Below are 15544 nucleotides of genomic sequence, written 5' to 3'. Positions count from 1 at the left end.
CTTGAAGTTCAGCTGTCAATTAGGACTCACCTGTCAGACATATGCTTTGATTGTTTTTCCCTTTGAATTGCAACAAGCAGCATCTTTTGATCATTCTATAGATGATGTGGATTTATTGACTCTCCCAATGGCTCCCCAAGTTCTGTGAAGGTACTAGCCATGTCCCCTAGTACCAACATTCTCCCTCTTTGTTTCTGAGCTAGAGAGAGTACCAGTACAATGACAGCTCAGTCATCTTAGAGTAAGTACATTCTATGATGTTTTCACAAAGGCAAAATTGCCCAATGATGCATGTCTAAGTTGTTAACCAATGCATGACTGCATTTATTGGATTAAAAAGTTGAAGGATATATTGAAGACAAAGGGCATCTTCAGGTTTGTTACTTTTCTGAAATGTTCCTCAGAAAACAGACCAAAAATTCACTTTAAAACAAAAATAGTAGCAACAATAAAAAAAAGTCAAGTTTCTTCTCAGATGGAAGAACCTGAATCTAGAGAGACCTCAAATGTAGAGGTGTCAGAGTTCAGGAGCAAGTCAAAATGACTGGCCAGGTCTTCCAAGATGGTGGGCTAGAGGGAGGCTGCATTCTGTGTCGCCCCGTGACCTAGGATTCAAGTAGTGGGAATATTGTTTTTCTGTGAGTGATTAGAGGACCCCAGACAGCTACTCCCACACAGGAATCATGGCTGCTGTGCCACAGTAGGACCACCCATGCAGTACCTGGCTGCTGCCCACACGCAGGACCTCCGGTTGCCACTCCATGTGGACCCCCATCTACCAACATGGGGCTGCCTGGGTCACCTCCATCTTGGGACAATGCAATCACTGCCATAGTCCCCTACATGTGATAGCCTGCACCTGGGGACACAGGACAGGATCTGGAGATAGCTGTCAATCACAAACTGCACACCACAGAGCTGCATCTTTGAACATGTCATGCAATGCCACTACCCAGCCCAACCTGACCTGACACCCCATCTCTGAAAGCAGCTACCTCCATCTTGGGACATCTTTGTCACCATCTTTAGTTGGGGCAACTCTTGCATGGGACACCTGCTGGGGCCTAGAAGCAATATCAAGGTACCTATAGTCCCCAACTCTCTCCTTTCTCTTACAGCCAATAACCCTGAACAGTGCTTGCGGCTATGTGGCTGGTCAATAGTTCACAAAGCTTGCCCCTGAACTGCCCAATACAAGACAGCTCTCTTACAGGTGCACAGCCTCCAGAGTGCAGCCGCCAACATGTAGCCCACTAGACCTCTGAAGAGAAAGGTTTCTGATTGGTAACTGTTGTATTCTGCTACCTTATGTAAAATGTGGATGTGTAACCGATGTGATTCTGCAATCTGTATTTGGGTTAAAAATGGGAGTTCATAACCCACTTGAATCTAATGTATGAAATATGATATGTCAAGAGCTTTGTAATGTTTTGAACAACCAATAAAAAAAAATAGAACTCACATAAAAAAAAGAAAAAGAAAGGTTCCTGATTGGGAAGTAGAAAGGGAGAGGGTGAGTGAGATACAGTTTAGAGACTAAATTAGAGACCAGGAATTGTGAGGTCTACAGGAAATATAAGGAGATAAGACCAGGCACCCACATCACATGAGCAGGCCCCAAAGGAGATCCTTGGTGTGCAGTCTCCCATCAGGGACTGGCAAGTGCTATACCCCACCTCCAGGACCAACCCTCCCACCCTAATAACCTTCACCATCCTGAGGGTGGAGATACCAGCAAACAACAGAAAACCCCACCTATTGGATGAGAATGGAAACAGGAAAGATACTGAACTCCAACAAAAACAATCCTTGTATTTTCCTTCAGGATTTTTTTTTCTTTTTCTCTTTTTCCCCCCTTCTTTTCTCTCTCTCTGTCTTCTCCTGCCCTCACATCCCCAACATGTGTGAAACCAAGTACTTTTCATGAATTAGGCTACTGAGGACTGGGATGCCTGAATAGTACATTACAGTGGTGCTATATATTCGTTTATCTCCTATTTTCACATTTTTCATTTTTCTTAATTTTCATGTTTTTTTGATACTCTATTGTCTTCCCGCTTACTTGTCTCCCGCAAACCACTTTCTCTCTTTTCTCCAGCTACTAGTCAACTTCTTTAGATTCCTCTTCCTAGCTTCCTAAGATCTAATAACTCTATATGCTCACCTCCTACCTCCTTAACATATCATCCTACATGCCACAATCAGTTCTCTCTTTGTCCATCATTACAAACTGTAGACCCTTTTGCTTATATTGTAGATAATAATTGAATTCAACATTTCTGTATATCGAGACAAAACCATAAATGTTTTATTAGCAAACATTTGTTTTTAGAGTGTATATTATTTATATTGGAATCAGACAACACTGTCCTTCACCTCAAAGGAGAGTTCTTGGAACCCTTCAGGGGCACTATAAGCCTATAGGGTAAGAATGGTAACGCCTTTGATCAACAAAGCTAGAAGGGAAGACACACAAACAATATGAAAAGACAAAGGAAGAAAGTGCCACAAACAAATCAAGATACCACATTATTAGAATCCATGGCCAGCACAGCAGAGAAATGACAGAGAAGGAGGTCAGGATGTATATAATTAAAATGTTCTGCGAATTAAAGGATGATATAAGAGCAAGTACAGGCAGTAAAAGATCACTTTGATAAAGAGCTGCATAAACAAATACAGGAAGTAAAAGGTTACTTCAACAGGGAGATAGAGTTTCTGAAAAAACAAAACAAAACAAAACAAAACAACAACAAAATCAAACAACCCAGAACTCCCTGAAATGAAAGAAACAATAAACCAAATTAAAAGTACAATTGAAAGCATCACCAACAGATTAGACCACTTGGAAGACAGGACCTCAGACAATGAAGACAAAATATATAATCTTGAAGAGAATGTAGATCACACAGTGAAAATAGTAAGAAACGATGAGCTGAACAGTCAAGAAATATGGGACAGCATGAAAAAACACAATTTAAGAGTTATTGGGAGAGAGGAAGGAATAGAGTTCCAAACCAAAGGAATGAGCAATAATGAAATAATATCAGAAAATTTTTCAAACATGAAGAATGAACTGGAAAATCAAATACAAGAGGCTTACAGGACACCAAATGTACAAAATCACAACAGATCCACACCAAGGCACATTATAATAAAAATGCCTAACATACAGAATAAGGAGAGAATATTAAAAGTCACAAGAGAAAGGGATCAGATTACATATAGGGGGAAACCAATAAGGATCTCTGCAGATTTTTCAACCCAGACCCTGAATACCAAGTAGATTCTTGAAGAACACATACCAAGCTCTGAAAGAAAATGGATGCCAACCAAGAATCTTATATCCAGCAAAATTAAGCTTTAGATTTGATGATGAAATAAAAACCTCCCATGATAAACAAAAGTTAAAAGAATTTACAACTAGAAGCCTGCAGTACAGAACATCCTTGGCAGAATAGTCCATGAGGAGAATATAAAAAACAACAATGAAAATCAGCAGAGGGATGGATTACACTAAAGGAAAATCTAATCAGAGGAGAAACCAAGTCAAATTAAATACCAAAAATAAACAAAAATGGCTGGGAATACAAATCATGTCTCAATAATAACCCTGAATAATAATGGCCTAAACTCACGAATCAAAAGACATAGACTGGCAGATTGGATTAAAAAGAAATACCCAACAATATGCTGCCTCCAAGAGACTCATCTCATAGGAAAAGACATCCACAGACTGAAGGTGAAGGATTGGGAAAGATCATACCACTCACATGGACTGCAGAAGCAAGTAGGGGTTTCTATCCTCATATCAATAAAGTAGACTTCAAGCCAAAGTTAATCAAAAGGGATAAAGAAGGACACTACATACTGCTCAAGGGAACCATACACCAACAAGACATAACAATAATAAATTTATTTATTTATTGAGAGAGAGAGAGAGAGAGAGAATTTTTTAATATTTATTTTTCAGTTTTCAGCAGACACAACATCTTTATTTTATTTTTTATGTGGTGCTGAGGATTGAACCCAGCGCCCCGCGTATGCCAGGAGAGTGCACTACCGCTTGAGCCACATCCCCAGCCCCACAATAATAAATTTATATGCCCCAAATAATGGAGCATCTATGTTCATCAAACAAAATCTTCTCAGGTTTAAGAGTCAAATAGATGACAACACAATAATTCTGGATGACTTTAACACACCTCTGGATAGATCATCCAACAAAAGCTTAAAAAAGAAACTCAATAAATACAATAATAAAAAAATAAATAAAACACAATAATAAATAAATAAATACAATAATAAATAAATAAATAAAAAGGACTCAATAATACAATTAATAACTTAGACTTAACTGACATATATAGAATATTCCATCCTTCAACAAACAAATACACTTTCTTCTCAGCAGCACATGGATCCTTCTCTAAAATAGGCCATATATTATACCACAAAGCAACTCTTAGCAAACAAGAAAAAATGTAAATATACTACCCTGCATTTTATCAGATCATAATGAAATGAAATTAGAAATCAATGGTAAAATAAAAATAAAAACTACTCCAGCACCTGGAGACTAAATAATATGCTACTGAATGAACAATGGGTTGCAAAAGACAGTCAAGGAGGAGATTTAAAAATTCTTAGAGGTGAGATAACACAGATACAAAGTATTGAAATATCTGGGATACTCTGAAGGCAGGACTAAGAGGAAAGTTCATTGCATGGAGTTCATTCCTTAAAAGAAGAAAAAGTCAACAAATAAAGGACTTAACATTACATCTCAAAGCCTTAGAAAAAGAAGAACAAATCAACATCAAAGGTTGTATAAGACAGGAAATAACTAAAATCAGAGCTGAAATTGAAACAAAAACAAATTGAAAAAATTGACAAAACAAAAAGTTGGTTCTTTGAAAAAAAAATAAAATTGACAAACCCTTAGCCATGCTAACAGAGAGAAGGAGAGAAAACTCAAATCACTAATATACATGATGAAAAAGGAAATATCACAACAAACATTACAGAAATACAGAAGATAATTAGAAATTATTTTGAAAACTTGTACTCCAATAAAACAGAAAATATAGAAGGCATTGACAAATTTCTAGAGTCATATGATTTGCATATACAATTTAAACAGATCAATTTCATGTGATGAAATGGAAGAGGCCATCAGAAGCCTACCAACCAAGAGAAGCCCAGGAACAGATGGATACACAGACGAGTTCTACAAGATGTTTAAAGAAGAACTAATACCAATACTCATCAATTTATTTCAGGAAATAGGAAAAGAGGGAACACTTCCAAACTCATTCTATGAGGCCACTATCACCCTGATTCCAAAACCAGGCAAAGACACATCAAAGAAAGAAAACTTCAGACCAATATCTCTAATGAACATAGATGCAAAAATTCTCAATAAAATTCTGGCAAATTGAATATAAAAACATATCAAAAAGATTGTGCACCACAATCAAGTGGGGTTTATCCCAGAGATGCAACATACAGAAATCAATAAATGTAATTCATCATATAAATAAACTTAAAGATAAGAATCATATGATCACCTCAATAGATGCAGAAAAAGCATTTGACAAAATACAGTACCCCTTCATGTTGAAAACACTAGAAAATTTAGGTATAGCAGGAACATATCTCAACACAGTAAAAGCTATCTATGGTAAGCCCCAGTCCAGCATCATTCTAAATGGAGAAAAATTGAAAGCATTCCCTCTAAAACCTGAAACAAGACAGGGGTGCCCTCTTTAACCACTTCTATTTAACATAGTTCTTGAAACTCTAGCCAGAGCAATTAGACAGACGAAGGAAATTAAAGGGATACAAATAGGAAAAGTTATAACTATTTGCCAACAATATGATTTTATACCTAGAGGATCCAAAAAATTCTACCAGAAAACTTCTAGAACTAATAAATGAATTCAGCAAAGTAGCAGGATACAAAATCAGCACCCATAAATCAAAGGCATTTCTGTACATCAGTGACAAATCCTCTGAAAGAGAAACTAGGAAAATTACCCCATTTACAATAGCCTCAAAAAAAAAAATTGGGAATCAACTTAATGAAAGAGGTGAAGGACCTCTACAATGAAAATTACAGAACACTAAAGAAATAAATTAAAGAAGATCTTAGAAGATGGAAAGATCTCCCTTGTTCTTGGATAGGCAGAATTAATATTGTCAAAATGACCGTATTACCAAAAGTACTATACATATTTAATGCAATTCCAATCAAAATCCCAATGACAAAATCCCAAATGACATTCCTCATAGAAACAGAAAAAGCACTCATGAAATTCATCTGGAAAAATAAGACCCAGAATAGCTAAAGCAATCCTTAGCAAGAAGAGTGAAGCAGGTGGCATACTATACCAGACCTTAAACTATACTACAGAGGAATAGTAACAAAAACAGCATGGTATTGGCACCAAAACAGACTTGTAGACCAATGGTACAGAAGAGAGGTCACAGAGACAAACCCACACAAATATAATTATTTCATACTAGACAAAAATCACCAAAAACATGCATTGGAGAAAAGACAGCCTCTTCAACAATGGTGCTGGGAAAACTGGAAATCCATATGCAACAAAATGAAATTAAGCCCCTATCTGTCACCATGCACAAAACTCAACTCAGAGTGGATTAAGGACCTAGGAATTAAACCAGACACTGTGTGCCTAATAGAAGAAAAAGTAGGCACAAATCAGGATTAGGCCCTGACTTCCTTAATAAGACTCCTATAGTGCAAGAAATAAAATAAAAAGCCAATAAATGGGATGGATTCAAACTAAATAACTTTATCTCAGCAAAAGAAACAATCAGTAAGGTGAATAGAAAGCCTACAGAATGGGAGCAAATTTTTACCACACACACACACACACATCAGATAGAGACTAATCTCTAGGATATATATATATATATATATATATATATATATATATATATATATATATATATATGAATTCAAAAATTTTAACACCAAAAACAAAAAACAAAAAACAAATAACCCAATCAATAAATGGGCCAAGGAACTGAACAGACACTTTTCAGAAGATGATATGCAATTAATCAACAAATATATGAAAAAATGTTCAACATCTTTAGCAAATAGAGAAATGCAAATCCAAACTACTCTAAGATTTCATTTCACTCCAGTCAGAATGGCAGCTATTATGAAGACAAACAACAGTAAGTGTTAGAGAGGATGTGGGGGAAAAGGCACACTATACGTTGCTGGTGGGACTGCAAATTGGTGCAGCCAATATGGAAAACAGTATGGAGATTCCTTGGAAATGGAACCACCATTTGACACAGCTATCCCTCTCCTTGGTCTGTACCCAAAGGACTTAAAAACAGCATGCTACAGGGATTCAGCCACATCAATGTTTTTAGCAACACAATTCACAATAGCTAAATTGTGGAACCAACCTAGATGCCCTTCAGTTGATGAATGGATAGGGAAACTGTTTTATATATACACAAGGAAATATTACTCAGCATTAAAAGAGAATAAAATCATGGCATATGCAGGTAAATGGATGGAGCTGGAGAATATTATGCTAAGTGAAGTTGGCCAATCCCAAAGAAACAATGCTGATGTTTTCTCTGATATGAGGAGGCTGATCCATAATGGGGTGCAGGGGGGAAGAATGGAGGAACTTTAGATAGGGCAAAGGGGAGGGAGGGAAAAGAGGGGACATGGGGGTAGGAAAGATGGTGAAATGAGAAATGAGATGGACATCATGACCCTAAGTACATACATATAGACAAGAATGGTGTGAATATACTTTGTGTACAAAAAGAGACATGAAAAACTGTGCTGTATATGTGTAATATGAATATGCATTGTGCATCCTGCTGTCACAAATTAGAATAAATAAATTTTAAAAACCCAGACTGACCCTGATCCAGTGCCTGTCTGACCACATCATATGCAGACTGGGTCATGCATACCTTACTATCCCCTTCTTCACTGCCTTTAAACAACTTTATTATTCGTCTTGGGGAAAAAAAAGAAAAAAATTATCTTGGTAAGGTAAGACATGGTGAGCTTCTCTTTTTGTTCCATCTAGACATTCAGTAGTGAAGCCAACTTTATTTTCTGAGGGTTTTTTTTTTTTCTTTTTTTTTGTGGGGCGGTTACTAGGGAATGAACCCAGGGGCACTTAACTACAGAGCCACATGCCCAGCTCTTTTATTTTTTATTGTGAGACAGGGTCTTGGTAAGTTGCTTAGGGCTTTGCTAAGTTGCTGAGGCTGGCTTTGAACTTGCGATCTTCCTGCCTCAGCCTCCCAAGTAGCTGGCATTACAGGCATATGGGATTACTGGCTGTTTTCCAGTTTGTGTTCATCATTTATTTTTATTTATTTTATCTTTCTTATGGTACTGGGATTGAACCCAGGGGCTCATGCATGCTAGGCAAGCACACTACCATTGAGGTACATCCCCAGCACTTTTTTAAAAATTTGAGACAGGGTGTTGCTATGTTTCCCAGGGTGGCCTTGAATTTGTGATCTTCCTTCCTCAACTTGTTGATTAGCTGGGATTATAGATGTGTGTCACTGCATCCAGCTCACTTTCTAGTTTTTAATGAAATTGCTGCATCCTGTTCTCAATTTCAGTTGAGGTAAAAATGAATATCCTTCAAACCAAGTGCTGAAGAAGTGCTCCAAGAATAGGGTTTGGAAAAACCTATCTCATGAAGGTCTTTTCCCTAAGAACATCACAAATCAAAACCCAACACTGCTCCCACAAGAGTTTTTACTTCTTTTTTGTTGAAAGAAACAATCTAGTTAAATTCAGAAAATCCAACATTATCATGAAAATGTATCTCTGGAGATTTTCCTTCATTGTTCTTCAAGGCAAGTTCTCTGGGATTGTACCAATCTTTTGGAATTGCATATTAGAAATGACCCCAAATTCTGGGGACTCTTCATTTCTGGTTATTGGTGTCCCTCCTGTAGTACAAGTTGTCGGTGACTTACAGGCTGCTCCCTTCAACTGCTTGAGGGAATCCTGGCTCAATTTTTTGGTAAAAACCTCCATTTTCTTGGGTGTCAATAGTGTTGGGTAGTTTCTTAAATGTCCTTTATATAAAAAAACTCAGAATTTTTAACCTGTATTTTTCTGTCACCCCTGGGACAGATTAGGACAGACCTGTTGTATCGTTTCCAAGAGTATAATCAATTTGTACCTGGAAACCCAGGATACATACTTCATCCTATGAAATGCTTAACATTACCCTGACATTAGCCCTCAGCTCATCTCAGCCTTCACTTAACCCTCTTCAGATAGGGCTAGAGTTTCATTTCCATGGACTAGTTAGAAATATTTTCCATGATTCTACTTAGTACCATCTGGGTCAGCTGTATTTTCACCAATGTGTGTGTGTGGGGGGGGTGGGGAGGAAGGGGGATGATGTTTAACCAGCTTCATGATCAGAAAGCCAGAGCTGCCTTTGTTACTCCTCACTTGATCTACTTCTTTGTGGTCTGCCATTTGCCTGATGTTTGCTCAGCACCTGGTAAGCAAAGAGCTTTCAAAAAGGTAGAAAGAGAAAAATCAATATCTCTGCCCATTTAGATAGCCTCTCTCTATTCAGCAATATTCAAACAGCACTGGGGAGGAAAGCAGGAGATCAATGCATCTTAGGGACCTGGAGAAGGCATCTATCAATTGGTCTAAGCAATCAATGACATTCAACTAGTGGCTAGCCTGGATTCAAGTGACCAGGTTTTTATAAAGCCATGGCTTGAAGAAACAACACCATCTTCATCTGATGACATGCATCTCTCCAATCTGATGAGAAGCAGTACCCATCAACCTGCTAAAGGCAAATCATTATGAAAATCTAATCATAGAACAAAATGTAAAAGGCTTTACAACATTATGTTATTGAATCCTTTCAACAATCTTATAACATAACCATAACATGGTATGATTATTGAGAAAGGTTAAAGTCTGTCTTCTATGGTTCTCCCATTGAAAGGCAGGACCCATGTCCCTCTCTTTAATCTGGGCGAGCTCGTGACTAGTCAGACCATAGAGCACGGTAGAAGTGATGCTTCTAACTTCCAAGAATAGGTCAGGAAAGGCCACTTGATTTTTATTTTGGGAAAGCTAGTTATTTTGTAAGGAAGTTCAACTATCCTGAGACGGCCATGCTGTATAGGCCATACCCTCATTAGCATTCATAGCCTGAGGCTGTGTGAGGGACCATCTTGGATATCCAGCCCTGGTGTCTTCAGATGGTCCCAAATCCACTGCCATCTGAATACACCCATGGGAGACCCCATCAGGGATTTAACAACCTCTTCCCAAATTCTTGTCCCACAAAGTGTGATCAAATAAAATGGCTAGGCTTGGGAGCAAGTACTTACACAGCCATATTAACCAGTGCAATTATTGATCATTTGATTGAGTAAAAAAATACGTTTCGCAAAGTTTGAAGAGTTTACCCAAAGTCACACAATTTCAAAGTTGCTGGTTTTACAGCAGATTTGTCCCAGTCAGAAATCAATGCTTTCATCTCTGTACTGTAATGCCTCTCTATTTAGTCAGTTAACTGTGGGGAAAACCTAACATAATTAAGAATGTGTGAATAAAAAGTGAACTATCACTCCATTATATGCTTCCTTGAAGATTCCTTTGGGAGTGAAGGTGTCCACCATATCAGGTGTGTGAATGAAAAGTAATGCTCACATGATGCTGGGTGGTCATTACTTGTCCCAGGGGAAGAGACCTTGGAGGTTTGCTTCCAGATATTGTTCTCTCTGTTTTGTGGCCCCTTCCTGTTGGTCCTGACTAGTCTCAACTTTACCATTGGTTTCTCTACCCCCAAATTAACCTTTGGAACACAGATTCCCTGTTTTGGAACAAAGAACAAGCATTCATTGACCCCCTATGTCCCCAAGTACAGTCTCCTAGTGGGCATCTCAAGTGATCTTTGTCATCATCCTGGGAAAGAAGTGCTGTACTTCTACCTGTACTTCCTGGATGCAGAAACCAGGTCTTAGAGAGGCTAAATGAGCTGTCCAAGTTGATTAGTACATTTAAACCTATAATTTTCTGAGTTTCATTATGCTGTGCTCCAAGTTTACATTGTCCTCAGCATATCACTCATTAAAAAAAAACAAATTATAGTTTAGTGCTTAGTGCTTGTGTAGTCCCTGTAAACTTCTTATTCTGATGAGTCTGATGACTAGTGAGAGATAATATGTCTATATACCCAAGACCAAACTGTGCCCTACCTAAAGACCTTCTTTGGAAAACCAGAGTGCCCATGTCATTCTATTGAATGCCCCCAAGATTGAGATTGTGCTGGCAGACAGCATTTCAGGCACAAAGAACTTGATTTGGTTGATAATACAGACCAGCTGAGCTACCTTGGGCAGGTTATTTAATCTTTCTGAGTCTTCATTTGTTCACGTGTAAGGTGATAGAATAGGCAGGTGAACTTGAACATGGTATGAATGTACTCTGGACACACAACTATCTGGATTTGAAGCCATCCATGTGTGAAGTGAACTGTAATGAAAAAGTGTATGAAAATAATAGCAATGAAAAACATTTATCAAGTGACTTGCCGTATACTTAGCACTGTTATTAGCACATTATACCAATTTAACCTCCATTACTATAATCATCCCCATTTTATAAAAAAGGACATACTTGAGGAGGTGGACTTGTCTAAAATCACACAGTATTATGGTTTGGATATGAAGTGTCCCCAAAAGACTCATGTGTTGAATGCTTGGTTCCTAGTGAAGCAATGTTCACAGTTTGGGCTTTTTGGATCATGAGGGTTCATTGGATTAATCCATTCATAGCTGGATGGACCACTGGGAGGCTGTATAAGGTGAGGCCTAATTGAAGAGTGGGTCCTTGGGGGCATATCCTTGGGGCTATGTCTTGTTCCTATCCCTTTCCTCACTCCCTCTCTTTTCTTCCCAGGTGCCATAAACTGAGAAGATTTCCTTGGCCAAGCCCTTCCATGATGTTTTGCCTCATCTCAGCTCAAAACAATGGAAGCAGCCAACTACAGACAGAAACCTCCAAAACTGTAAGCTAAAATAAATTCCCAGGTATTTGTCCCAGCAACTAATACACACAGGTATAAAGTGGGCAAATCAAGATTTAAACAAGGGCCGTTTGGCCCCAGAGGCCTCAGTCTTAAACCACTTCTTTAAAAAAAAATATTTTGACACATACACTTGTATGGGGTACAGTGTAATATTTTGATACATGTACTCAATCTATAATGATCAAATGAGGGTAATTAGCATTTTCAACACCTCAACAGACAAATACACAAATAATATTGACAAATACTCATTAATGTCAGAAATCAGATGCTCTAGAATCCAAGACATGTGTCTTGGTCTGCACATATGAATCTGAGTTACCATTTATCAAATAAGTTTGGACATGTGTGCCAACTTCATAGATTGCTTGTTTCAAATCACAAGAGACAATGGGCATATAAGTACTTGGAGGACTATGAACCCCCATTGTTAACATTATTTCAACTTTCCCTTCAAGAATAAAAGTTATCCTGAGCAGTTCACAGTAGAAGACCATGCAGTTCTTTAAGATCTGCTTTTCTGGCTTATCAAGGACTAGGTACACATAAGTTTTTGCAAATACTAGAGCTTTTACCAGAAAGGGCTGAATCTTGCATTGTGTTTTCACAAATCTAGTTTGAGATTCAATTTTGTTTTCAGTTTTCATGAACTATTCTTATCAGGAGGATTGTACCTGAGAGTGGTAAAAACAGCCAGTTTGGTGACAGAAGACCTGGGTCTAAGGAATGGTTCATGGTTGAGCTACTTCTTGGCTGTGATCTGGAGAAATTGTTTAGCTTTGGGATAAAATTAAATTGATATTCATCTAGGAACAGTGGTGCATACCTGCAATCCTAGCTACTTGAGAGCTGAAAATTAGGAAGATGGCAAGTTCAAGGTTGTCCTGGGAAATTATGCGAGACCCTGTCTCAGAATAAAATAAAAAGGTCTGGGTATTTGGCTTAGTGGTAGCGTGTCTTAGCTCTCTGTGTGAGGATGTGTGAGGCCTGGATTTAATCTCCAGTACTCACCTTCCCCAAAATAATTAAGATTATATTCATAAAAGTGTAAATTTTACAGGGTTATTCCAGAATCCAGTAAGACCCAATGCTGCTGCAGATGTGATGAGACATATTTTCCTAAGCCTTTTTTTTTGAGGAAGTGTGAATTGGCACAGCCCAAGTGGTGTGTGTTGAAAGAGTACGTACAGCTCTAAAATGGAGTGATTGACATCATTATCCAAAGTACATGTATAAGGACATGAATTGGTATTAACATACTTTATATACAACCAGAGATATGAAAAATTGTGCTGTATATTTGTAATAAGACTTGTAATGCATTCTGCTGCCATTTATTTTTAAAAAATCAATAAAAAATAAAATGGACCTGACATTTGAATTAGTTAATTCAACTTTTAAAACTATGCATGAAAGGACTTTGAGTGTCTACTTATTAACCCACTTCTCTTATTCCCATTTCTTACCACGAAGACTAGTGCAGTCAGACATCCGTTTATCTTGCTTATGTGATGAAACCATGGGATCTTTCCTGGCCAAAAGCAATAAGGGGACTTCAGAGAAGGATTTCCCCCTCTCCGTGAATAAAGGAAGATCTCTTTCACATTTCTCCAGCCATCCTTCTGCTTTCTGTCCTTGGAAGCTGGAGTAGGAAGATGTGTCGTCTGGACCTGCAGCAACCATCTTGCAACCCCAGGGGCAGGTAGAGAGAACTGTGGAGACAGCAACCTGGATCCTGGATTTTTAGCTGCTGTTCCAGCTTTGGAATTGCCTGCCTTGGACTTCCTGTTACATGGGCTAAGACCTTTATTATGAAAGTTGTCATTGTTTCTGTTCTTGACAGCAAAAGGTTTATTAGCTAATATACCATACCATAGCCATTATTTCTATATTTCACATAGAAAGAAAGATCTAGAACTGCACTATCCAATAGGTAGTCACTGCCTCACGTGGCTAATGAGCACTCGAGATGTGACTAGTTGGAACTGAACTGGACTGTAACTATAAAGTACACACTGGAGTTTGAAGACTTAGTATAAGAAAATAATGCAAAACACTTCATTATAATTGCATTGATTCCATGTTGAAATGTTAGTATTTTAGATATATACATAAAATATATTATTATTAAAATTAATTTCCCTTACTCTAAAAAAATGTGGCTACTTAATATTTGTACACACAATTGTGGCTTACATTATATTTCTCTTGGACAGCACTGATATAAAAAATACCAAACTAATAATAATGGTCACTTCTGGGGTGTGATAGTAAAAGAGGGGTTTGATATTCAGGGAGAATTTTCTCCCTTTATAAATGTGTAGAATTTTCTACACTGAGCATATAATTATAGGTTACTTCCATGAGCTTTAAAAATCTAAGACAAGATCAAAACAAATAATTTAATACATATGCAAACAGTCTTTGCTAATTGTAAAGGTAGGCACACATTTTTAAAGGGTGGAGCTTTGAAATTTGATAACCATCTCTTTTTGAAGATTATATGCCCTTGAATATGTACAACAGACATTTTCAATCTCTACAATCTTAAATATTAGATAAAGTATTTTATTTAATAAATAAAAGAAATATTCAGGTAGGATTTATGATAATGAGACAGAGTGTGTCTGTTTTTGACAGCAGAGCCTTATTTGTAAAACAAACTTGCTTTGGAATAATTGGGACATACTTAAGAAATGAGCAACAAAAATAAAAGGTGACTCGTAAGGAATTAAGATGTATTTGGGTTAGCTCAAATATAACTAGCAATATTTATGATTATTTTCTTTTCACTGGTAGAACATAGCAATGCACTAACCAGCCCAGATTTATCCTGGCTCTTGCCTTCTTGTGATGCATTGGTAGGTTTATTTTTCTCCAAACCCCCCTGCGTCATTAGATTTCAGATTTAACATTGATTTATTCCTGTGGAAGCCTTGCCAAATACCGAGATAAATTACTGGGCCTACGTGATTAAAGAAGAATAATGGTTTGTTTGTAGTCAACACTGTGTTTAGTATGTTAATTATTATTTTTAATTAAAAAGTCAGCACATGATTCCCAACCTAATAATGGAGCTGGAGAGGAAGACAGCAACCAGGCCAGGCTGTAGGGAAGGGAAGAGAGACCATTGCGTGTCTTAGCTCTCTGTTTGTTGTGTTCTGGCAAAGTTTAGATACTAACTGGCATTCAGGCATGAGCATTGGCGTCTTTGAGGGTAATTTTATGATTGTCCACGACTTAAGCAGAAATCTAAGAGATTTTTGCTTCGATTTTATGATTTCACTCATAGCTTAGCCACAGGATGGCTGTGTGTGGCTGGCCAGGACAGTTTCTACTCAGGATCTCACTTTTTCCATAAAACAGAACTTTGGGCTAGAAGACAATCTCAAAACTCTTTTCCAGATTTGAACTTGCCTTTCTTCTCCTCTCTTCCT

At 37.7% G+C, this 15544-nt stretch overlaps 1 protein-coding gene across 1 annotated transcript in view; it reads right to left on the bottom strand.

Moving 5' to 3' along the window:
* The window catches only part of Pcsk2 (proprotein convertase subtilisin/kexin type 2), a 270847-nt gene that overhangs the window by 143908 nt on the left and 111395 nt on the right, over nucleotides 1-15544 (bottom strand). The gene's annotated exons all lie outside the window — the stretch shown is intronic.

The sequence above is a fragment of the Marmota monax genome, unplaced genomic scaffold (assembly GCF_021218885.2).
Source record: "Marmota monax isolate L192 unplaced genomic scaffold, Marmota_monax_Labrador192_F-V1.1 WCK01_AAM20220418_F8-fsc00005, whole genome shotgun sequence".
Taxonomy (NCBI): Eukaryota; Metazoa; Chordata; class Mammalia; order Rodentia; family Sciuridae; genus Marmota; species Marmota monax.
Note: the sequence above shows the minus strand (reverse complement) of the source record. Positions and strands in the feature narration are given on the sequence as shown.